Here is a 23,264-nt window from a genome sequence, read left to right on the forward strand (position 1 = left end):
CTCTCCAGCCCCGCAGCAGAGGCTCTGCTCGTCCTTGTGTAACTAAAGCATTTAGCCCGCTGGACCACGGCACACTGGCTTTGTATTAGCCACCCCTCAAGATGGTCAAAGACAACCTTCGGGTGTTTCTCACCAGGAGCTGCTGTTGAGAAAGGCTTCAGCTGTGTTTCCCAAGCTTGGGACATTGACTCTTGGACCCCAAGAGCTGGCCTTGAGGGTCATTCTCATTCGACATCATCTTGTTGGCTTTCTAACCTGCAAAGAGCTTCTTGAATCCCAATTCTGTGATCCCACGGGGTGGCATCTCTTCCTGGCTTTGTCTCATCTGCACAGGTGACCGAAGCCTTCTGTCTTTACCCAACTAGGTGACTGGTGTGTGGAAGTCAAAGAACTCTTGACTACTGGAGAGACCTTCCTCCAACCTGAGATGTAAATCCACACACTCTTGGTAGAGTGATGATATAAGGATGCCAGAGGGGGACAGCTCTGAGATGTACATCTGTGCCCCCTGCCCATTCCCAGCCATAGTGGCTTGTGGGTCCCTGAGGGGAGAAGCAGACACCTGACCAAAGTGGGCTGACTGAGTGTTCCCCTTGGAACACAGGCTGAGGGGACTCAGCTTCCAGGAGGGGAATTGCTTGGTATATTTGTTTCCTAGGGCTGCTGTACCAAATTATCCCAAACTTGGTGGCTTGAGACAACAGAAATTTACTCTCCCCCAGGTCTGGAGTCTAGAAGTCTGAAATCAAGGTTGTCAACAGGGCCACACTCCCTCCAGACTCTAAGGAGGAATTCTTTGCCTTTTTCAGCTTCTGCTGGCTCCATGTATTCCTTGGCGTGGAGCCGCATCACTGCATCATCTGCTCTGTCTTCACAAGGCCTTCTAACTTGTGTCTCTGTGTCCTCTCCTCTTCTTATAAGGACACCAGTCATTGAATTTAGGGCCCAATCTAACCAATATGACTACATCTTAACTAGTTACATCTGCAGAGACCCTTTCTCCGAGTAAGGTCACATTCTAAGATTCAGGGTGGACATTAATTTGGGGGGAGTACTATTCAATCCGCAGTGGGGTCCCTGAGGGCTGGTGCAGGGACAGACTATGGCCTACTGTATCCATAGCTATGAGGGACTTACACGAAGTCTACACAAGAGTTTGCCAGAGGAGAGTAGGGCCGAATCCAGGGGCTATGGTGCCCCGGGAGAGGTTCAGGAGGAGCCATTTGGTACTTGGCTTCCTCTGTCTGCTTCCAATGACCCACCTCACTTGAGCTAGCTCCAATGGGTTTCTGATGCCTGCAAATGACGTCTAAGACAGCCTTTCATCCTCTGCCACAAATCCAATGAATGTGCTTTTCCATTCTCCAGCCTTTAAGAGATGTCCATCTGCTGGGGGGAGGGTACATGGGATCCATAACATGCTCTTGACCTTGTAACCACTGGATTTCCACTTCTCAGAAAGTGAGAAACATCTGGGTGGGACATGAGCAGAACCAGGCCCCTCACCCCGGGCTGGGTTCCGACTGCCTGGCTGCCCTGCTCCCCAGCCCCTACCCCTGACATGCTACAGAAGCTGTGATCCTTTTCCAGGGGGCCCCAGCCCTGCCTCTCACTCCCTACCCAGCTCAGCTGTGGGGCCCATGACTCGGAGGGAGGAGGCTGGACCCAGTCTGAACTTGGAAAGTCTATATAACAAGGGGCTGAAAGGACAGTTGGACCCCACTTCCCCCCTTCCCAGGTGGCTGACATCAAACAACCTCATTAGCCAGAACAGTTTCGGGAACCAGCCCCAGGGCCCCATCCTGGGGAGGAGGAATGAGCGGAGGACATTTGTGGAGGGGCTGGAGGGGAGGCCATCGGCGGAGGAGATGCTCAGGGTCTTGGTGGGATCCAGTCCTGCCAGAGGCTGGGGTCTCCCCCGCAGATGACGAGGCCACTTTGCATCTGCCAGACAGGAAACCTAGGGAAGCCAGAGGCAGGGGAAGGAGGGAGGGAGTTGTGTCCCCCGTCACCCCTCCACCAACTCAGCCTGGAGTCTCTGCACCTGGATGGAGGCAGGCTGAGGGGTCACACACAGGATCACTATTACTGTTCACAGGGACACGCACGCCTTTATGCAGACACATTCTGTCTGTCTCCCTGACACACACACACCTCACTTCCATACACAGAGAAGCATACTCTCCCAACCTTCACGAGCCTTTGGTGACCCATGGGCCACCACTCTCCTCAGGAATCATGGAGGATGCCAACAGGAAGACAAGATGCCTGGACTTGCATTTAGGGTCCATCAGTGAGTGGCACAGTAGGTGAACATGAGTGGGAACCTCTGTCAGACACTGTAGCCTCCCTCCTTTGTGTGTCCTTGAGCTTCCTGGGGCAGTGTGGAAGCACTGATGTCTGGGGAGGGGAGAAGATGGGAGAGTGCATCCCTGGAGGTGGGAGACGCAGACGGGGCTGATGGTAAGGCAAGGCGTGACTCCGTGACTCCGTGACTCCAGCGCTTGGCGTCCAGCCCACCTGGAGCAACCCTGCCCTACCTCCATGCATTTCTCTGAGTCCAAGGAATTCCCTCTCTCCTCTCCAGGGCTCCTTGCACCCCACCCAGGATGTCCTCTCTGCTTTATCCAGGCCCTCCACGTGAGGTCTTTGAGAGCCTCACCAAGTTTTATGGAATGTAGCTCCCCTAAAAGAGACAGGAACAGAAAGCACTGGAATGACCAGCATTCTGGCACAGCCCCTTTCACCACAGATGAGCCCCCTGTGACTGGGAGAAGCACACCTCGCCCCCCAGGCAACTGGTGGGGGCACCAGCCCAAATTATAAGGGCCCCTGACCCATCAGCCCTTTGCTCCTGCCCACCACCCCACAGCCTCCCTGCAAGCGGCCGCCTTTGGAAGTCCTGTGTAGCCAGGATCTTTCCCCAGGGCTCACTCTCTCCCCAACATAAACATCAGCATGCTCAAAGCCCAGTCGGTGTTTTGATTACATCCACACCATCCAAAACAGTTACTGTCAAGTCCACACATGTTTCTGGGGCCAGGGGTTTGGAGTGACCCCTTCTAGCTAGGCAGAAGCAGGGTTTCTCCAGGACCCCCGGGGTGGGTGGTGGGTAGCTGTGCCTCCTCAAGGCGAGGGCCTGCGTGAGACACCAGATATCGTGGAAATTGGACTCTATAAAGCCCGGATGGACATCTATTGAGTCAGAGTTGCTTAGAAGCAACTTAAAAATTGTACCGATGGGGCCTCAATGTGGACACATGCAAACCAGATGTAATCGCTATGCAAATTATATGCAAAACATATGCATGGGCCTCCCAACGATTGCCAACACCAGATGCAGCCCCTGGGGACCCTGACTTTAGCTGAGCCCTGGTGTGGGGCACAGAGATGGCCCTAGACCTGCCAGTCTCTTATGGTGGGCAGGAAGAGGGGGGGAAATGAGGCGGGGACTCACTCAGATCTGGGTTGGAATCCCAGCTCCTCCACACATGAGTTGCTTGACCTTCATGGAGTCACTTTACTCCTTTGAGCCTCTGTCTTCCCATCCATAAAATGGTAACTCTGAGGACTAAATGGGAACACTGGCTAAAGCTCTCTTCTGCGAGGTCAGGCATCCACAGGACCCACAGTGAGGGGGTAGGACTCAGAGTCCCTCCCTGGGTGGGGGTGGATGTCTGGGCTTCTTTCCACTCACTGGACTTGAGATTGCCACAGGCAGGACCGAGCAGCTGTGGGCTCTGGGAAGGTCAGTGCTGGATAGGCCAGGAACCCACATATTCTTCATTTCTTCAGAAATCTTCAGAAGTCCCCCTTGATGAGGGGGTGTGGCAGATGCTGTTGGGACCCTGCCAGACCCCCCTTTACCCAGCCTGCATATCCATCATCTCCCCACTGTGGGCGTGATGATGACTGCTAATGCTCATGGCCACCCCTGCTGCAAATTGCCCCTGGCTGACGACAGCTAGCTCCCCGGGGACGTTACATGCCCTCCAGCCTCATAGCCAGTGACTGGCTGCTACGGGTACAAAAGTCTGGTCTTCTCACCTAAAGGGGACAGCCCAGCAGTGCAGTCAGGTTCTAGAGCCCCCTGGATCAGGCCACATCTAGACGCCACTTGAGATCCCAGTCTTCCTCTGCCCTTTCCCACCCCTCCCTTCTCCCTGATGTGTGTCTCCTGAGACCCAGTGAATCACAGGGTCCTGAATCCCTGTCTCCAGCTCTGCTTCTGGGGAACCTGGTTCAAGACAGGAAACAGACCTGCAAACAGAGAAGGATGATGCACATGAGGCCGTTACAGTCAAAGGACCCTCAGGAGGCATGGGGTCTTGAGGCCCAAGGAGATGTGTCTGGGGCAGGAAGAAAGGGTCAGAGATGTCTCCCCAGTCAAGCAACACTGCAGCTCATCTGTGAGGAGAAAGCACCCCAAGTGGTAGGTGAAGGCTATACAGGGCATTGAGGCAGGAGATGGCCTGGTGTGTTTAGGGAATATCAAGAACTTGGGGCGGCGGTGGGGCACAGGCCCCAAGAAAGGTTGGCAGAGGCCAGACAAGAGGAGCCTTGGAAACTCCAGGGAAGAGTCTGGACTTAACACCAGGGTAACAACACATACAGAGTAGACTTGAAAAAATGTCCCCTGGCTGCTACCACACAGAGCAAGCAGGGAGGGTGCCAGGGAGGCCGCAGCTGCAACCATCAGCCATGAGGCTGACGAGGATCTGGTGGGGATGACAGGGGGTGGATTCCAGAAGCTTTCAGGACACAAGGCTGACAGGCCTGATGGCTAAGTGGAGCGCTACGGGTATGGGAAGGGTTTGGAAGGTGCCAGGCAGAGGAGAGACAAAATCAGGCCTGGGGCAGAGGTGACCACGTGTGGTCAAGTGTGGGGAGGCAGGAGGGCTGTCCAGGACAGGGGTCTGCAATCCCCGTGCCTGCCACAAGACAGCCACAGTCAGGCCGAGCCCTGCGGTGGAGGCGTCGGAGATGGCGGGTGCTAACGGCAGTGGGTGGCACAGCGGGCGGATTCCAGGGGAGGCTGGGAGCTGCTCCCTGCCAGGGTGGGGGGCCCACGGGGCCCTGGGAAGGGCTCACGCCTGTTCTTCTCTAGCTCTTCTATTCAGAAGCGCAGGAGTAAAAACCACACAGGATTACCGGCTGGAAACAGAGGAGGCAGGCATGCGATGGGCCCGGGGCGGGGGGCTACCCTCCGCCGGGGCAGGGGCCAGGGGTGGGCGGGCAGGTCGTTGCCATGGCAAACTCACGCCTGGATGGGCAGACCTGACCTCCACCCGGACAATGCCCTTGTCTCAGACCTGCTCTGCCTTAATTCCTTAATTCTCCAGGACGTTGGCTGGGCACCCGCTCCGTGCTAGAAGCACAGGCAGGTGGGCCCCAGGCTGTGCTCAAGGCACCCGGGATTGGGGGCGCAGAGGTGGCTGCCGGCTGGTAGAAGTCCCGGGAGGGGTCAGGAAAGGGGCAAGGAGAGTGACGCGGCCCGGGAGGGGCGTGTGGGGAGGGAGGACCGCGTGCAGGCTGAGGACCTGGGACGTGTGCGCAGAGACGCTTGGACCTCAGCCCCTGTGAGTCCACTCACCTGCACGCCCCGTCACTGCGTCTGCACAGAGCTCCTGTCCCAGGCCGACAGTCCCTGATGCAGGGGACATCCGCCTCCTGTCTGTGTTTGCTCAACAGTGACCTGGAGGTTTTATTTATTTATTTAATTTTTATTTATTTATGATAGTCACAGAGAGAGAGAGAGAGGCTGAGACACAGGCAGAGGGAGAAGCAGGCTCCATGCACCGGGAGCCCGACGTGGGATTCGATCCCGGGTCTCCAGGATCGCGCCCTGGGCCAAAGGCAGGCGCTAAACCGCTGCGCCACCCAGGGATCCCTGACCTGGAGGTTTTAGACAGTCACTCGAGCTACTACGAGGGGAATGCACTGGGGACGCTGGTGCAGGAAACAAGGCAGGAGCTGCTGGCCAGGAGAGAGGGCAGGCGTTTGGAAGGAGGGCTGCCAGGCTTCCCCTGGCTGGCTGGAAAGATGGGTCAGGGCCAAGGTCACGGTGTGGACTCACACCCGGGCAGGGTCCCACGCCCGTCTCCCCGCCCGACTCACACTTGGTGCTAGACCGTGTATTTGGCATGTATTCAGAGGGCTCGCTGCCATAGCCTGACGACTCTGACTCCCCAGAGCGGCAGCCCACCCACCTGCTCTTGCCACCCACCATGTGACCAATGGGGGCTTCTCCAGTTCCAGCCTTTGCAGCCGGGGACATTCCTGGCTACACTGGCGTTGGCCTCCGTCCCTTTGGGAAAGGGCAGGCGGGAGGCTCCCACGGTGGGACTTTATCCCTCCCTTCCCTCCTCCGCCCCAGGGCTGCATTGGGACGAGGGCAACCTCCGCCCCCACTGTGTCATCCCGGTGCCTATCACCTCCTTCCCTCACACCCCCTCCTCCCGGGTCTCTGTCTGGCTCAGGGCCCCACGGTCCCTTCAGGCACCTCGTGGGGTGCCCGGGTGGGTGTTGGGGAGCGTGGGGGCAAGAACAGGGGCCGTAGTGCTGTTTAGGAGGCTGTGCTGGTGCCGCGCGTGCCCAGGCCTGGACAGCCTCGGAGGTGAAGGGGGAAGGGAGCCAAAAGCATCCAGAAGCACTAGAACCAGGAAAGGCTGGTGGCTTTCGAGGGGATGCAGGATGCCTTTAGGTTTCCAGTGGCGGTGGGGGGGGGGGCGCTCTGTGCTGAGACAAGGAAAGAGGGGAGGCACACATTTGGAGGGAAGCCACCTGAATTGGAGGTGCCTACAGGTGCCCTGGAGGAGACAGATGTCGGTGATGAGCATGTATCTGGGGTGTCCCCTCTGTCCGCTGCCCTTCCCAGCTTGGGGGCTGAGCTGTGCTCGGTGGGCCCTCCAGTGCAAGGTCAGGAGGTCTCCCCACACACATCGCTCCACTGGTGTCTAGGGTTCCCACCAGAGCCACAGGGAAGTGGGCGACTCATGGTCCTGGTCACCTCGTTCTTCCCAGGTTCCATCCGGACAGTGCCTCTGCTGCCCCGTGTTCCCCGGCCTGGCACCTCCCCGGCAACTGCTCCGCCACCAACCCCCACTTTTAGCTTTGGGTCCCCGTGTCCTCCTCCTTCCTTCTCTCTCCCTGGTCTCTCCAGGCATCCTGCCCAGGTGCCCGGCCCCTCTCCTCCCCTAAGCCTCCTCATCTTCCTTTTCCCATAATTAGGAAGAGCCTCCACAGGGCCCATTGTATCCGGGACTCAAATCTTTTCTACCTTGAGAGTTCAGACCTTAGACATTTCAGGGCCAGGCTCATGGCTTTCCCAGGAAGAGGTGGGAGACAGCTTCATTTTGCCCTGGGGAGGGTCATCCTCCCCAGGATGGGCCGGATGACTCTTAATTCAGGGGCAAAGAGAGACCACAAAAGAAGTTTTTGTGAAAAAATAAATGGGAGGTTCAAAACCTGCCCTGTCTGGTTTATCTGAATAATTAATTAATTAATTAATTAATTAATTTTAAAGATTTTAAAACATATATTTATTCATGAGAGACATAGAGGCAGAGACATAGGCAGAGGGAGAAGCAGGCTCCCTGCGGGGAGCCTGATGTGGGACTCGATCCCAGGACCCCGGGATCACGACTTGAGCCAAAGGCAGACAGATGGAGCCACCCAGGGATCCCAGTTTATCTGAATTTAGAGAAAAGTTACTTCACTGGCAAAAGGTAAGGCCATGGGAATGAAGAGGTATCCCAAGAAGTTTGTGTGGTGTAGAAAGGAAGCTGGAGACATTTAAGGTGGAAACTCAAGGAAGAAGAGGCAGCAAAGGAGAACAGAAAGATGTGCTCAGAGAAGCAGCAGGGCTGGGGGGGGCGGGCAGTGGGGAAGACGGAGAGAGAGATGCCAGCCGAGACAAGGGAGAGAAAATCTCCAGGAGACTCAGGGAAGCCATAGGTGAGACCCTGGCTTTCCTGACCCAGAGAGAAGGCAGGAGGCCCTTTACTGGGACCAAGCTGGGCTGAAACGGGTGGCAGGGAGTAGTGGGGCAGTGGTGGTGCTGGTGGTGGTGCTGGAGGAGGGCGGGAGGAAGCAAAGGCAGCTGAAGGAGTGACTTCCAAAAAGGGCTGGGGGGCTGGGACTCTGGATCAAGGGAGGAGGGATGGGAGGAGAGAGGTGGCCTGGACTCTGAGCACCTATGGGGGCAGGGGGCAGAGGGGGTGGTGGGAAGCAGAAGGAGCTTCCCCTTGATGGTCTGGGCCTCTGTGTGGCAGGTAAGGTTGAGATGTGGGGTGGGGATGGAAGGACAGCTAGGTGACGCCAAGGAGAAATGCAGAGGCTCAACCCCAGGGTCTGTGGCAGAGACACCGTAGTTTGAAGGTGGGGGCAAAACCATGGCTCGGAGGACTTAACCAGGGCTGGAAGTATAGATCTGGGGAGGGAGGTGGGAAGCTGGCGGACTAGGGCCTTGGGTGCTCTTGGACCCAGGTTCCTGGAGGAAAAGAAATTTAGGATCAGCAGAAGCACGACAGTGCCTTCCCAAATTACCTCACCTGGTTATATATATTATAAAACACGGCTCTCCTATTTGTCTTGTGGCACTGTAAAAAAAAGGGGGGGGGGGAGAAAACAGAAAGAAGAAAAGAAAAGAAAAGAAAAGAAAAGAAAAGAAAAGAAAAGAAAAGAAAAGAAAAGAAAAGAAAATCACCCATTTTCAATGAGAAAGAAAAGAAACAATGGGGAAAACATGAATGTTTGGGAACAACCTGACTGGTGTTTCCCCGCGACCTTCCTACCTGGCCAGTGTCACCAGCCATCCACCTGCCTCGCTTAGTTCTTGCCACGCTGGCAAACATCTCCTACACTTCAGTCTTCAACGTCCTGACCAAAGCTGGCTGGGGGTTCTTTTTTTTTTAAAATATTTTATTTATTTATTCATGAGAGACAGAGAGAGGCAGAGACACAGGCAGAGGGAGAAGCAGGCTCCATGCAGGGAGCCTGACGTGGGACTCGATCCCGGGTCTCCAGGATCACACCCTGGGTTGCAGGTGGCGCTAAACCTCTGTGCCACCAGGGCTGCCCCTGGCTGGGGGGTTCTTTCTTAGTAATTGTGATTATTTAAATACAGCCTGTTGTCATTCCCCCCCAGGAATCCAGAGACTGCCCAGCAGATTCAGTGATAGTAGGCACTTTTCCAGAATCACCAACACCTGGCATCAAGTGCACGCTACCATTCCAAACCTGGTGCCGCTTTTTGAGTCAAGGTAAATGCTGGCTGATAGAATTCATCAGAAAACACAAGTTTTGTTCAAATTATAGGATTTTTAAGAGTCTTGGAAATTAGAGAGATTTTGCATCTTGTGACTTTTGCATTTGTTGACTATTTAAAAAAAAAAAAGAACTGTGGGAAAGCTGCAAAGTGTCCAGGAAGAGAGCATGCCTCGTCAGTCTTTTTGTGAAGGCATAATTCTGGGGTTGCTGGAGATTAGAAGAAGAACTAAGAGAGAAGTTGTCTTTTCATCAGTTAGGACGAGTGCTGAGATCTACAAAAGTGTGCCAGTTCTAAATAAATTGCTAGGAAAAATAAAAACTGTAACGTCACGGCGTTTTGAGACAATCAAGACTTCCCTGGCTTTTTTGGAGGGAAAAAAATGAGTAACAAACCTTCACTTTGGGTCCACAGAGATTGCTTGTTGTTCCCTCTCTTGCAGTGTGTGTTTAGAAGTTTCCGTAATAAAATATTTTTTTCGAATTAAAAAAAAAAAGGATGGAACACGTGACAATAGATGCTGGTCATTCCTCTTTTCCCTTCTCATTTTGGAAGCTCTACCATATGTCGTCCTCCACTAGAGCTGAGCTTCTCTTCTTCTGGTTTTCCTGGAATTTCTTTATTTTTTTTTAAGATTTTAAATTTATTTATTCATGAGAGAGAGAGAGAGAGAGGCAGAGACACAGGCAGAGGGAGAAGTAGGCTCCATGCGGGGAGCCTGATATGGGACTTGATCCCAGGACCCTGGGATCATGACCTGAGCCAAAGGCAGATGCTTAATGCTGAATCACCCAGGCATCCCAGTTTTCCAGGAATTTCAAAAAGTTTTATTACATGTCAGCCAGGTACCAGTCCATTCCTCCCACTAAGGGTTTCTCTTCCCATCTCACTTCCCCACCTCCCCTCCCACCAGTATGAGGTATTAAAATGCTTTCACCTGTCAGCTGCTACCCCTTGCCAGCATCATTTAGCACTTTTAGCTTCAGGCTACCAATTGGTATTAATACATCTCTTTTCTGGTTTTTTGTTTTTGTTTGTTTTAGTTTTTTTTTAAGATTTTATTTATTTATTCATGAGACACACAGAGAGAGAGAGAGAGAGAGAGAGAGAGAGAGAGGCAGAGACACAGGCAGAGGGAGAAGCAGGCTCCATGCAGGAAGCCCAACGTGGGACTCGATCCCGGGTCTCCAGGATCAGGCCCTGGGCTGAAGGCGGCGCTAAGCTGCTAAGTCACCTGGGCTGCCCTTTGTTTTAGTTTTTAAGGCTTATTTGGTGCTTATACTACAAACTCCATCTCATCTCTCCGTACCCATTGGGAGTTGACTACATGTAAACTGGTGGATCTCGGCTTCCCATGGGTGATGGCTTCCTCTTTTCTGCATTTCCCTTGTCTGCAGACAGATTCAGTTATTGCCCAATTAGGTTCCTTTCTCTGCTATTTGCCCCCGTCCTGTCCAAGGAGCCTCCCTGGAGCCTGGCATCTTTTGTGTCCCGGCTAGGTGGATGGCCCCTTGGCTGGCATAGGATGCTTTTCTCTTTTCTAGCTTTGAAAGGAGATGTGTGATTTCAGTCTGATTCTCTTCCTCCCGTGTAACTTCTTCCCTCATTCAAGAAGCTTGTAAGAGTTTTCCCTTTAATCATGGAATTCAGGACTCTTCCCAGGCCGTGCCTAGATGTCTGCTTTTTTCCATCACTCCTGCCTGGAACTCAACAGCCCTTGCAAACCAGTCTTTCTTTGATCCACGGAAAATTTTCTTTCTTGTTTTAAAGTTATTGCTTCTCCTCTACTTCCTAGGTTTTCTATCCCCTTGGAGGCTTGTGCTTCCCATATTATGTCTCCTAGGCTTCTCCCCCACGAGGCTCTGGTTTTCCTCCACACGAGTTCTATCTTCCTCCACTTCTGCTTGGGGTTTTGCATGATCTCTTTCACCTGGACACTGCTCCCATCCTCTCCTCCAGTTCATGTTAAATTTAAAATCATGCTTCCTTTTTTTTTTTTTTACGAAAAAAAGTTTAAGTATTTTCAGGAAAGGTTTTTTTTTTTTTTTTTTTTTTTTTAGTATTTTCTTTCTTTCAGAGAGAAAAAAAGAGAGAGAGCACAAGCAGGGGAAGGAGCAGAAGGAGAGGGAGAAGCAGGCTCCCTGCTGAGAGGGAACCCAATGCAGGACTGGATCTCAGGACCCGAGATCATGACCTGAGCCAAAGACAGATGCTTAACTGACTGAGCCACCCAGGCACCCCTGGGAAAGTATTTCCTTTTGCATCTGATTTTTTTTTTAATGTTGTTATTGTTGTTTTTTTGTGTGTGCTGTTGTGTGCAGGCTATGGCCTGCCTCCTCCCACGGCTCTGGCTAGGTGGTGAGCTTTCTCCTGACCACCAGTTCCCTCAGGGGCTCACTGTCTTCTCTTTGCCTTTCTTCTCCCCAGGGTATCGTATAAATCTTGTTAAGTTCCCATTTCCAGGGCACCTGGGTGGCTCAGTCGGTTGAGCATCTGCTTTCGGCTCAGGTCATGATCCCGGGGTCCTGGGATCGAGTCCCACATGGGGCTCCCCGCAGAAAGCCTGCTTCTCCCTCTGCCTGTCTCTCTCTCTCTCTCTCTCTGTGTCTCTCATGAATAAATACATAAAATATTTGAAACAAAAAAGTTCCCATTTCACCCCAGCTTTATTGAGATATAACTAACAGGTAAACATTGTACATAAGATGGCTGAGGTGACGTTCTGGGGTAAATATACGTTGCAGTGTGATTGCCGCAATCAGGCTGATGATCACATCCATCTAAATCATTGTTTTGGGGGTTTTGTGTGTGTGTGTGTGTGTGAGAACACTCAGGATCAACACTCTGAGCAAACGTCAAGTACACAATATGGCATTGTTAATAACGGCCACCACGCTGTACCTTAGGTCTGCAGAGCTTATTGGTCCTACATAACTGGGTACCCTTGACCGCCCTCTTGCCCTGCCCCTCTTGCCCCCAGCCCCTGGCAACCACTGGTCCCCCTCTCAACTTTTTTTTAGATTTTTAAGTAAAATCTTGTCATATTTGCCTTTCTGTGTCTGGCTTATTTCACTCAGCATAATGCTTTCCAGGCTTATCCACGTTGTTGCAAATGGCAGGATTTCCTTCTTTCTCGTGGCTGAATAATATTCCATTGTATATATAAATATACCACATTTTCTTTATCCGTTTACCTGGAATCATTCCCAGTATCTTTTCCAATCATAGTGGAATGGAACTAGAAATCAGTAATGTTAAGAAAATGAGAAAATTCACAAATACGTGGATATGACATAGTACGCTCTTGAGCAACCACTGGGTCGAACAGGAAATCAGAAGGGAATTTTGAGAACATCCTGAGACAAATGAAAACAAAAACACCACATACCAAAACTTATGAGATGCAGCAAAAGCTGTGCTAAGAGGGAAGTCCGTCCCTATATATTCTTGTAGCTCTAACCGCCCCAAGGCTCAGGTCTAGTTGACAGGCAGGTGCCCCGGCAGGGTGTGTTCTGTGTCCCCATCTCCCAGGGACAGGGAATAATCCTCTAGATCCTTCCAGACCACCCCAGGCTGCTGGCCCCAACTCTCTAGTGGCTCCCTGTACCAAGCTCTCTCCTGGAATTGGGCAGATCTCATTTGCACCCAAGACTCTCCCTGCTACCGGCCCTGTCTGGCTGGAGGGGACCAGCACCCTCAGTCTCGGGCTCTACCCACCAGCCATTCCTGGCTGTAGCCTGCCCTAGAGCCTTGTTGCAGCAGTGTACTTATACTTGGGAGGCAGGACAGCTCTCCTCCAGGAGGTTTCATTAAAAAGAAATTCTTGGGTCTCATGGATGTTGATGGGCCGACTGGGATTGATCATTTTGTGCAGGATTATAAAAATGCACCTGCAAAAAAAAAAAATGGCAGCAAAGTGGAATTGACTTGAGGCTACTACTAGGTTGATGGTAATGCATCTGGAAAGTATAGAACACTCCATGGCACTGAAGGAAGTTTGAGGGGTTCTGCACATCTTTGGGTTCTGGTAAGAATGAAGTTCTGTAATGAAAGACCTCAAATGGCCTCTGTTATGTTCTTGGCACAACGCGGTGTACCTCCTGAAAGAATTTTCCAGAGCTTTGGAAGTGAGGTGCAGATGAAGTGTGCAAGGAGTGAGGTGACCCCTATAAAACTCCTGGGCCTGGGAGGATCTCTGTTCAGAGGCCACGAGGCCACAGCCGGTTGCAGGAAATGACCCTCCTCATCCCACGGCTCTCGCTAGTCCCAATGATAGCCTTGTTTCCAAATTTGAACTTATCTTGTGTTTTAAAGTTCTTTATCACATGGTGTCCTAGGAACTTTTTTCTGAAACGCTTCAAAGTGAAGCTATAGATGCTTTCTTTGTCTTTAAAATTCAAAAAAGATCTTCATCTGAGAGAAATTAGGAACGTTTCAAAGCCACTTGGGACAGAGTGGATACATTATGCCAAAAAACAATTCCTAAGGACTTCAAAGTTGAAAAGGACTTCTTTCAGAAGGAAGGACCTCTGAAATGAAGGGAATGGTGGCAATTTGGATTGTGCATTTTTTCGGCTTCCTTAGAGGAAAAGTAGTAAATTAGTATCTATGATACAGGAGGGCTTCCTAGGTTAGAAGATTTTAAAGTACCCTCTCCTAGAAGTGATGATGACAAAGTGAAACAAACTTTTGAACTTCCCCATTCAGATGGAACAAAATAACAAACAGAAGTCATCAAACATGTGCCCGACTTGTGCAGCCTGGGAGCTCTTTGGGGCCCTCAACTCGGAGCGTTTTGGCAGTCGGATGAACCCCCAAAACACCCTTTCTATTGGGATCCCTTTGGGCTAATTGATCTTGGCGGCTTGCTGATTTGACACAGTCTTGACCGCCCTGCTCTTCGGTCTCAGCTCTCACACAGGGCGGTGCAGAAAGCTCACTTTCTACTCTTTGTGGCATAGAAATGCACTTGTGCTGCCCTATCACCAGAGAGGCTCTGGCTTTGATGGCTGCAAATGCATCCTGAGTCCTCCTTCTTTCCAGCTGCTAGGAACACCGTAAACTCACTAGTTCATTCAGTCTTCAAGCAACCCTTAGAGAAGAGATGGTTAGCCAGACTTCCGGGGTGAAGAAAATGAGGCAGAGAGTTTTAGTGACTTGCCCAAGGTCACACAGCAAGTAAGACTCAAATCCAGAGTCACTGACACCAAAGCTAGTATAATCACTGTGTTACGCGTAACCAAACAGATGACATCCCTGTGACATCATGGCTTGGTCTGCATCCATTGCAATAAAAGTAATGTGTTACTACTTTAATCTCATATTTAAGAACTCATTTCACAAAGTAGAATGTGTTTTATATACATTTTAGGATGATTAGACATTCGAGTATAGTTTTTTTTTAAGATTTAATTTATTTATTTATGAAAGACAGAGAGAGGCAGAGACACAGGCAGAGGGAGAAGTAGGCTCCATGCAGGGAGCCCGACGTGGGACTCAATCCAGGGTCTCCAGGATCACACCCTGGGCTGAAGGCAGCGCTAAACCGCTGAGCCACCCGGGCTGCCCTAGTTTTTTTTTTTTAATTAAAGGTTTTATTTATTTATTTATTTAACAGAGAGAGTCAGAGAGCACAAGCAGGGGGAACAGCAGAGGGAGAGGGGGAAGCACGCTCTCCCACTGAGCAGGGAGCCCCATGGGGCTCAATCCCGGGACTCTGAGATCATGACCCGAGCCAAAGGCAGACACTTAACCGACTGAGCCCCTCAGGGGCCCTCGAGTATAGTTGTGAAGCTGCATGCTGAATAGGGCTGGCTGGCTGCTCTGTCGCCGGGATGACACAAAAGACATACATTAGAGGGAAATATTATGAAACAATTCTTCCGTTAAAATATAGTTTGCCCTGGCTGAACACACTGTGGGATATTTATATCATGGAATACTACTCAGCTATGAAAAGAGCCACAGTACTGATTCGTGTAGCAATAAATCCCAAAGCCCTTATGCTGGACAGAGTAAGCCAGACACAAATGAATACACAGTGTAAAACTGGCCTATTAGTTTGCTACAACTGCCACGGATAAAGTGGCTTAAGCAAGAGAAACTTAGCCTTCCTATGGCTCTGGAGGCCAGAATTCTGAGCTCCAGGTGTCGGCAGGGCTGGTGTCTTGTGAGGTCTCTCTCCTTGGCTTGTAGACATCTGTCTTCTCTCTGCGTCTTTACATGGTCTTTCCTCCCATGTGTGTGCATATCTGTGTCCCAATCTCTTCTTATGAGGACACTGGTCATACTGGATTAGGGCCCACCCATATGATCTCATTTTAACATAATTACCTCCTCACAGAAACTCTCCAAATACAGTCACCATTCTATGGTCCTGGGGTCAGGACTTCAAGATACGAATTTTGGCAGAACACAATTCAGCCCATACCACCTAGTGCATGGTGAAAATAACCAGAGTGGTGGGTTGCCTCTGGGAGGAGTGGGGGTGGGGGTTGACTGGGAAGGAGTGTGGTGAACTCTCTGGGGTTGACAGTAAATTGTACCCGGTAATAGGGGTATGGGTCACCCAGGTATCAGACTTATTGGAATAGTTCATGTAAAATACACATTTCATTGTATGTCAATTTCACCTGAAAAAAAATCAGAAACAAATATCGAACTCTAACTAAGGATTTGCAGTGTTTAGGGGCAAAATATAGTGATGTCTGCAAATTGCTTTTTAACTAATTGATGGGTGAATAGATGGATAGATACAGCAGCATGTTGACAACTGCAGTATCTAGGTGGTGGATTTATATGGTTGCTTACTGTACAATTCTTTCAACTTTTCCGTATGCTTGAAATTTTTCATCCTAAAATGTTGGGGAGGAAATGTATATATTTTTTAAAAATTTCCAGAGGCACCTGGGTGGCTCAGTGGTTGGGAATCTGCCTTCAGCTCAGGGCATGATCCTAGGGTCCCTTCTGCAGGGAGCCTGCTTCTCCCTCTGCCTATGTCTCTGCCTCTCTCTGTGTGTCTCTCACGAGTAAATAAATAATATCTAAATAAATAAATAAAATTTCCATTTCAAAATATTAGCCAGACATTTCTCCTACAGCCGCTTCAGTGCTAGATCAAGGTCTGCCATAGAGAGGACCACCATGACCCCACGCCAAAGTCATCGGTGGGACAGTGACCTCCAGTGTTTTTAGCCTCCATATGCCTGTGTCTGGGGGCGGGGAAGGGTGGGAAGATAATTCAAAGAGAGGTCGGAATTTCCTAGGGCGTTCCAGGGACTAAGAAGTGAGAGGAAACTGAGGTGCAGAGCTGTTCGAGCTCTGTCGTTTAGAATCTAGGACAGACCATGATCTGTTTTCTTTTTTTTTTTTTAAGATTTATTTATTTTATTTATTTATGACAGACATAGAGAGAGAGAGAAAGAGAGAGAGAGAGAGACAGAGAGAGGCAGGCAGAGACACAGGCAGAGGGAGAAGCAGGCTCCACACCGGGAGCCCGACGTGGGACTCGATCCCGAGACTCCAGGATCGCGCCCTGGGCCAAAGGCAGGCGCTAAACCACTGAGCCACCCAGGGGTCCCCCGATAGAGTCATTAAGCCATGATGGGTGCTGGGGGTGGGCATATGGATGATAAGGACTTGCCAGCACACAGTAGGCTTGCAAGTGCTGAATAAATATTTGAATGAAATTGGAAAGGGCCTGCTAAGCACGTGGCCCTCAGGGGACGATGAAGTCGCCTGTCTGGTAGAGGGAGTCTGTCCCTGCCTCTGCCCCTGGCCCGGCCTGAGTTACCTCGAGAACTGGGCTCCGGAGAGGTGGCCTGGTCTCTGGGTTCCTGGACAGCCAGCGAGAGGGCGCCTTGCCACATTCTTAGGAGAGCGCACATCCCAAACAATTTCTTTTTCTAAAAACTCAGTGCTAACGGGTTCCAGATGTCCATTTGTTATATAATGGGGTTTGTTTTAATAGCGTCAACTTCCAGATGTGCAGCCTGGAATCAAGAAGCCCATTGGCCCCCTGAGGACACGGCGAGCCAAGCCGAGAGCCGCCGGGGGCGGGGGGAGAGGCCCGGTACGTGCAGATCCAGGCCGGGAGAGGAGCTGGCAGGGCCGCCCCGCCGCCCGCTGGGCCGTTCACCTGCCTGGCAGCTGCCCCTGACCAGGGGCTGGACGGGCGCTCCGGCTGCCTCGGAGCAGCGGCCCAGGGGACAGTCGCAGGAACGCAGCCGGAGGGGTGGGGGCCTTGGCACCGGAGCTGCACCGGAGCTGCTGGCTGACCTGCTTAGGTCCCCGGGCCTCCATCCCCGCCGAAGGGTCACCGGGGGAGGGGAGCGGAGGGCACAGAGGAGACACCGGGAAGCCTTGGGCCTTCTCCCCGTGGTCACAGTGGAAGGAGTGGGCCCCTGTGACCCAGCACTGCCCCCTCCCCCCCAAGCCGGGAACCCCCTGGCCAGCATCTGCGACACCCCCCAGCCCACCCCGGGGACCTGGGAAGGTACCCACGGTGGAGCCCTCTCCGCCTCCCCCTGTGGCTTCTCCCGCCCCGCAGCTCTGCTTCCGTCCGCCCCGGGGCACCCAGAGCTGTGGGGTGGGCTCTCTGCAGCCTCGCTGGGCACGCCAATCCCTCTTGGACCCGAGGGCCCATGGGTGCCAGAGGACGGCGACTCAGACCCCCAAGCCTTCCCCCCGTCTTGTGCCCCCGTGGGTGCAACTAGAACATGAGATGGATTCAGGTTTAGGTGCCCCGAGGAGGGATGTCTAAGATCCTGGACCAGAAAGATCACAGAACCCCGAAGTAGACACACATAACGCCTTTACCCACAAGAGAAAAACTCACTACCATGGAGAAGACAATCCCCCGGGGCGCCTGGGGAGCTCGGTCCTTCGGCTCAGGTCCTGAGCCCGGGGTCCTGGGATCGAGCCCCATGTCGGGCTCCCTGCTCAGCGGGAAGTCTGCTTCTCCCTCTCCCCCAGCTGCCCCTGCTCCCCAAGCGCATGCTCTCTCTCTCACACTCGCTCATTCTCTCTCTCAAATAAATAAACAAAATCTTAAAAAAAAGAAGATAAAAAAAAGATAATCGGGGATCCCTGGGTGGCGCAGCGGTTTGGCACCTGCCTTTGGCCCAGGGCGTGATCCCGGAGACCCGGGATCGAATCCCACGTCGGGCTCCCGGTGCATGGAGCCTGCTTCTCCCTCTGCCTGTGTCTCTGCCTCTCTCTCTCTCTCTGTGTGACTATCATAAATAAATAAAAATTTAAAAAAAATAAAAAAAAGATAATCATCCCTAAATAAATCCATAAAAATAATGTGAGTCCAATGAAACTCCAGTCAAACTGTGTGTGTGTGGCAGGGGGGGTTGGTTACAATATAAAGTTGAAATGGAAAATAAGTATAGAATAATAATTGCTATGGACTGAATGTTTGGTCCTCCCAAATTCATATGTTGGAATCCTCACCCCCAAGGGGATGGTATTAGGAAGTGAGGTGATCGGAGCAGAGGGCAGGGCCTGCACTCACGGCACTAGAGCCCTCGTGGAAGGGACCAGAGAGCACTCTCACCCATCTTCTGTCCCTGAGGACACAGCGGGCAGCAGGCAATCTGCCACCCCAAAGAGGGTCCTGCCCAGCACCCAACCGTGCTGGTGGCACCCTGATCTCACACTTCCCACCTCCAGAACCGAGAGAAACATATTTCTCATGTTTTTTTTTTAAGATTTTATTTATTTATTCATAGAGATGCAGAGAGAGACAGAGAGGCAGAGACACAGGCAGAGGGAGAAGCAGGCTCTGTGCAGAGCCCGACGTGGGGGGACTCGATCCAGGGTCTCCAGATCACGCCCTGGGCTGCAGGCGGCGCTAAACCGCTGCGCCACGGGGGCTGCCCCTATTTCTCATGTTGATAGACAACCTCCCCACCCCAATCTGTGATGCTTGGTCATGGCAGCCCCAAGGAACACCATCATGGTATCTCTGCCAATGAAGGACGGGAAGGGAGGGGTCGAACTCTAATACTGCACACAGTGCTAGCCCCAGGACCGTGCCTGGTACCAGCACAGCACAGCAGAGAGAGAAGGCAAAGTCCAGAAACAGGCCCATCTACAGGCGCCAATGTGGAATGTGGTGCAGAAATGCTTTCAGATCGAAGGCAGTGGCAAGTGTTGGCTGGCTCCCTTCGGGGAGCAGTGCGCCGAGAGGGAGGAGGGCTGGGTTTTCATGTTGTCTCTTCCAGGACTGTTGACTTTTCCAACCTAGATCTGTAGTACTTTTTTTTTTTTTTAGTGTCAATATATTTTGATGTCAGTTCTCTAGAGATCTTGATTCCTTTTAGTTTTTTTTCCTTTTGTATATCTCTGTATTTAAGGGAAACCTAGTAAATGTTATAACCCTAACAATAAATGGTTATATAACAAGCTGCTGGTGGTCGTTATCTCAGAGAGGTGGGCCCAGGGGAAGGCTTTCACCTTCTGAGTCATATATTTCTATGACAATTGGATTACTTCTCCTGTTCCTTCTTTTCTCTTTCTCACTCTCTCTCTCTCTCTTTTCTTATTTTGTTTAGGTTGCAGGTATGACTTTAAAAGTTAAAAAGATGAGGAATGAAGTTTGAACAAAATAAACTGGTGCAGACACCATGGACAACTGCTAACAATTTGGAAAAAATAAGATTCCTGCCTTACACCAAAATAAACCTAAGACTGCTTAAAGATTTACATGTTAGGAGTTAAACCATAAAGAACCCTAATGCCTATATGATTTTACGATAAGCAGTAATTTTCTAAGAAAGCATCAAATGAACAGATGGATAGAATTGGACGACAAAAATATATGTCTCCTTTCCACAAAAACAAAGTAAAATTAAGGTCAAACTTCAAAAAGAGAGAGAAAAAGAGAGAGAGAGAGAGAAAGTCAAGATAGCTGTAACAAAGAATCAAGAATTTCAATATATAAAAAGATCTTACAAAAATTCCTGCCCATAATTTTTCTCTTCTAAGCCAAGAATAGAGGGGAATGTGACCACAGTGAAAGCCGAGTTTCCTAGGGCAGGCTGCAGGTGGGGCGGGCGGGGCTGAGCCAGAGGGTTCAGAATGGGAGCGAATAGCTCAGTGGGGCAGCTCCAGGGCCAGGGCTGGGTGCCCTCCATGTGGCAGGGGTTCCCCAGTCTCCCTGGCACCCACAGTCCCATCTGCTGCCAGCTTCTCCAGCCCAGCCTGACACACACCCCGCCCCAGCACATCTAACATTTCCCATTCTTTCACACACATCAGACACTTCCCATTCCCATGACTTTTATAAATGCTGATCCCTCTGCCTGGCTCACCCTCTCTCATCTGCACCAGCAAAAAAAAAAAAAAAAAAATTCCACTGCTCTTTGAAAGCTCAGCTCAAATGTCCCTTGTTGCACAAAACCATCTTTGAGCTACCTGCATCCCAAGGAACTCCCTTCAGGCTCCCGCAGGGCCTGCCTGGCCTTTTATCCACCGAACCACACTTTTCTGCTTACCTGTCCTGGTCCCCTGCTGGACTCTTCCTCTGGATCTCTCTGGAGATGCGCTCCCCCACCACCCGCCACGGCTCCAGGCCTAGCAGGGAGCAGGTGTGCAACCAATATTAGATGCACAAATGGTGGTAGCATGAGTGACAGAGCAGAGCACTTGAACTGATACTCCCCACGCTGGCTTGGTTGACCTTTGGGGTCAATCAGATTATTTCCTAAAATGGTAATTTTATTAACCATAAGGATATGAGTTATTTGGCTGTCATGCAATTATGAGAAATACATGAAAAGAAAGGTGCCAGGATATAGCAAGAGCAAAAGAAAGAGACCCGCTGAGGGGCAGCGCAGAGGTAGCCGAACGCATTTGAACTTCTGAAAGCCACTACCGAGTCTGGCAGTCATGGCCTCGCTGTGCCAGGCCCTGTCCCAGGTATGTCCTGCCCTTGAGAGATGCCCAAGGGGAGAGGAAGAGCTATGAGAGTGACATTCACAGGCTTTGTGGTGACACCACGAAGGAAGTGATGCCCGTGTTCGCAGGATGCTGATGTGGGGAAACCTCTAAGAATGTGAAAGACGCGCCCCCTGCCCCCAATAGTGTGCAGTGTGGCCACGGGGACATGAGCCCACACAGGCACAAGGTTTGGTCTACTTGTTCCCTGCTGAACTTCCAGCAGCCGGAATAGTGTCTAATGCCCAGCAGGCCTTCAGTAAATGTGTCCACTGAGTGACTGGAGACGGTCGCCTCTGGAGAGTCTCCCCAGACTGAATCCTCTTGAGCTAGAAAATGGGGACTGTTCTCACTGGTAGTTTGGCCAGAAGACATGGCTCCAAGGGAGCCAAGAGTGGGCTGGGCCTGGCGCAGGGAGGGCCCGGGTGGGGAGAGGGCGGCCTCGGCCTCCAGGGCAAGGACCCCCAGGGAGGCAAGGGACCAAAGGGAGGAGGGGGCTTGCAGAGGTGGCAAGTGGGTCGGGTTGGGCCCCACGCTCGTCCCAGTGGCCAGAGCAGCAGGAGACAGCGGGACACGCTACCAGCCTGACCGGGCCCGGAGAGCGTCCTCGCGGAGAGGAGCCGCTGCGGGCTCAGTGACGGGCTGTGCCTCCATCCGGGCTTCGAGCACTGTCTCCAGGGCTCGAGGGGACACAGGGGGGCTCAGAAAGGTCAGGTCTGTTCTCAAGGTCACCCAGCTAGCTAGTGACAGAGCCGGGATTCAATGTCACATCTTTCTAATTCCAGAGCCTGACCTTTTCTCAGTCTGCTAAAAAAAGGTGAGGCCGCTGGCATGGGGCGGGCCCTGAGCCTGGGGGCCAGAGCCGGCCTCCGTCTGGGTCAGGGTAGCACCGGGGACAGGGTTAGAGCCACGGGGCACTCCGGGGCCGGGCCAGAGCGGGGCCCGGAGAGACTGGCCTTCTGCGCTCTGTGCACCAGCAGAAGCCAGGGTCCTGGGGTTCGGGCAGGGCCTCCTCCCCCAGCCCCGGCCCCGCCTGACCTTCCTACCCAGAAGCCAGGAACCCGCCTGGCCCCCGTCCTGGAGGAGGCTGCAGCTGCTCCCACAGCCCCGGGCCGGCAGACAAAGGCGCTTTCTTTCCCGGCACGAGGTCCTGATTGCGCGCTGCCCCGAATCCAAAAGTTCCTATGAAGTGAGTGATTCCCTCGCCGGGTGTGCGCGCGGCCGCGGGTGTGCGGGTGTGCGGGTGTGCCGGGTCCGAGGGTTGTTAGGGTGGCGCGTCCCGTCTCGGCCCCCCTGGCCCTGGCTTGGTGTTTGTGCATATGCGCCCCTCGTGTACAGCTTCCGCTGTGTGTCCCCCGCTGATGCTCGGGGTGGCCTGTACGTGTGCACATGTTCGAGCACGCAGCTCCATGTGGGGCTGCCTACGCATACACACCTGGCACATTTCTGTACACACGGCATACGTCGGCATGTGCTTCCAGCCTTATGCACCTGCGTAACTGAGTCTGTGCTCGGGGCGTGTGCACATCTCGTGTGTGAGTCTACATGACACCTGGTACCGGGCTCCCCCCACCGCTGCTGCTTCTGGCTGTGCCTCCTCATCCTGCCCCGCCCCTGGCTGCTGCTCTGCGGTGTGCAAGGCCTCCTAAAATAGCCCCCTTCCTCCTCCCCTCCCCTCCGCCCCCGCCTCTGCATTTGTCTGGGAACAACCTGGCCCCTTTCAGCTCTGGGAGGAAGACAGGTTTGCGCAGCTTGGCTTGGCCCATACACTTTCCAAAAGTTCCCTGGCTCCCAGCCGAGTCTTTATAAGAAGGCTTGTGGGGAATAGCCCAACAGGAAGGTGGGGACCTCCTGAGGGGGCTCAGGACCCCCGCTCCTACCCCCAAGACGAAACGGGAGCAACAGTCAGCTGAGCTGCAGCTAGAGAGGGGACCTAGGTCCTGAGGCTGAGCTTGGCCCGAGGACACCCCACTATTAAGGAAGGGACACAGCGGCTCAGGGTCTCATTCCCAGGCTGGCAGGGCCGGGAGGGCCTGAGCACAGGGGCCGTAGG

This window comes from Canis aureus, chromosome 26, assembly GCF_053574225.1.
Source record: "Canis aureus isolate CA01 chromosome 26, VMU_Caureus_v.1.0, whole genome shotgun sequence".
Lineage (NCBI taxonomy): Eukaryota > Metazoa > Chordata > Mammalia > Carnivora > Canidae > Canis > Canis aureus.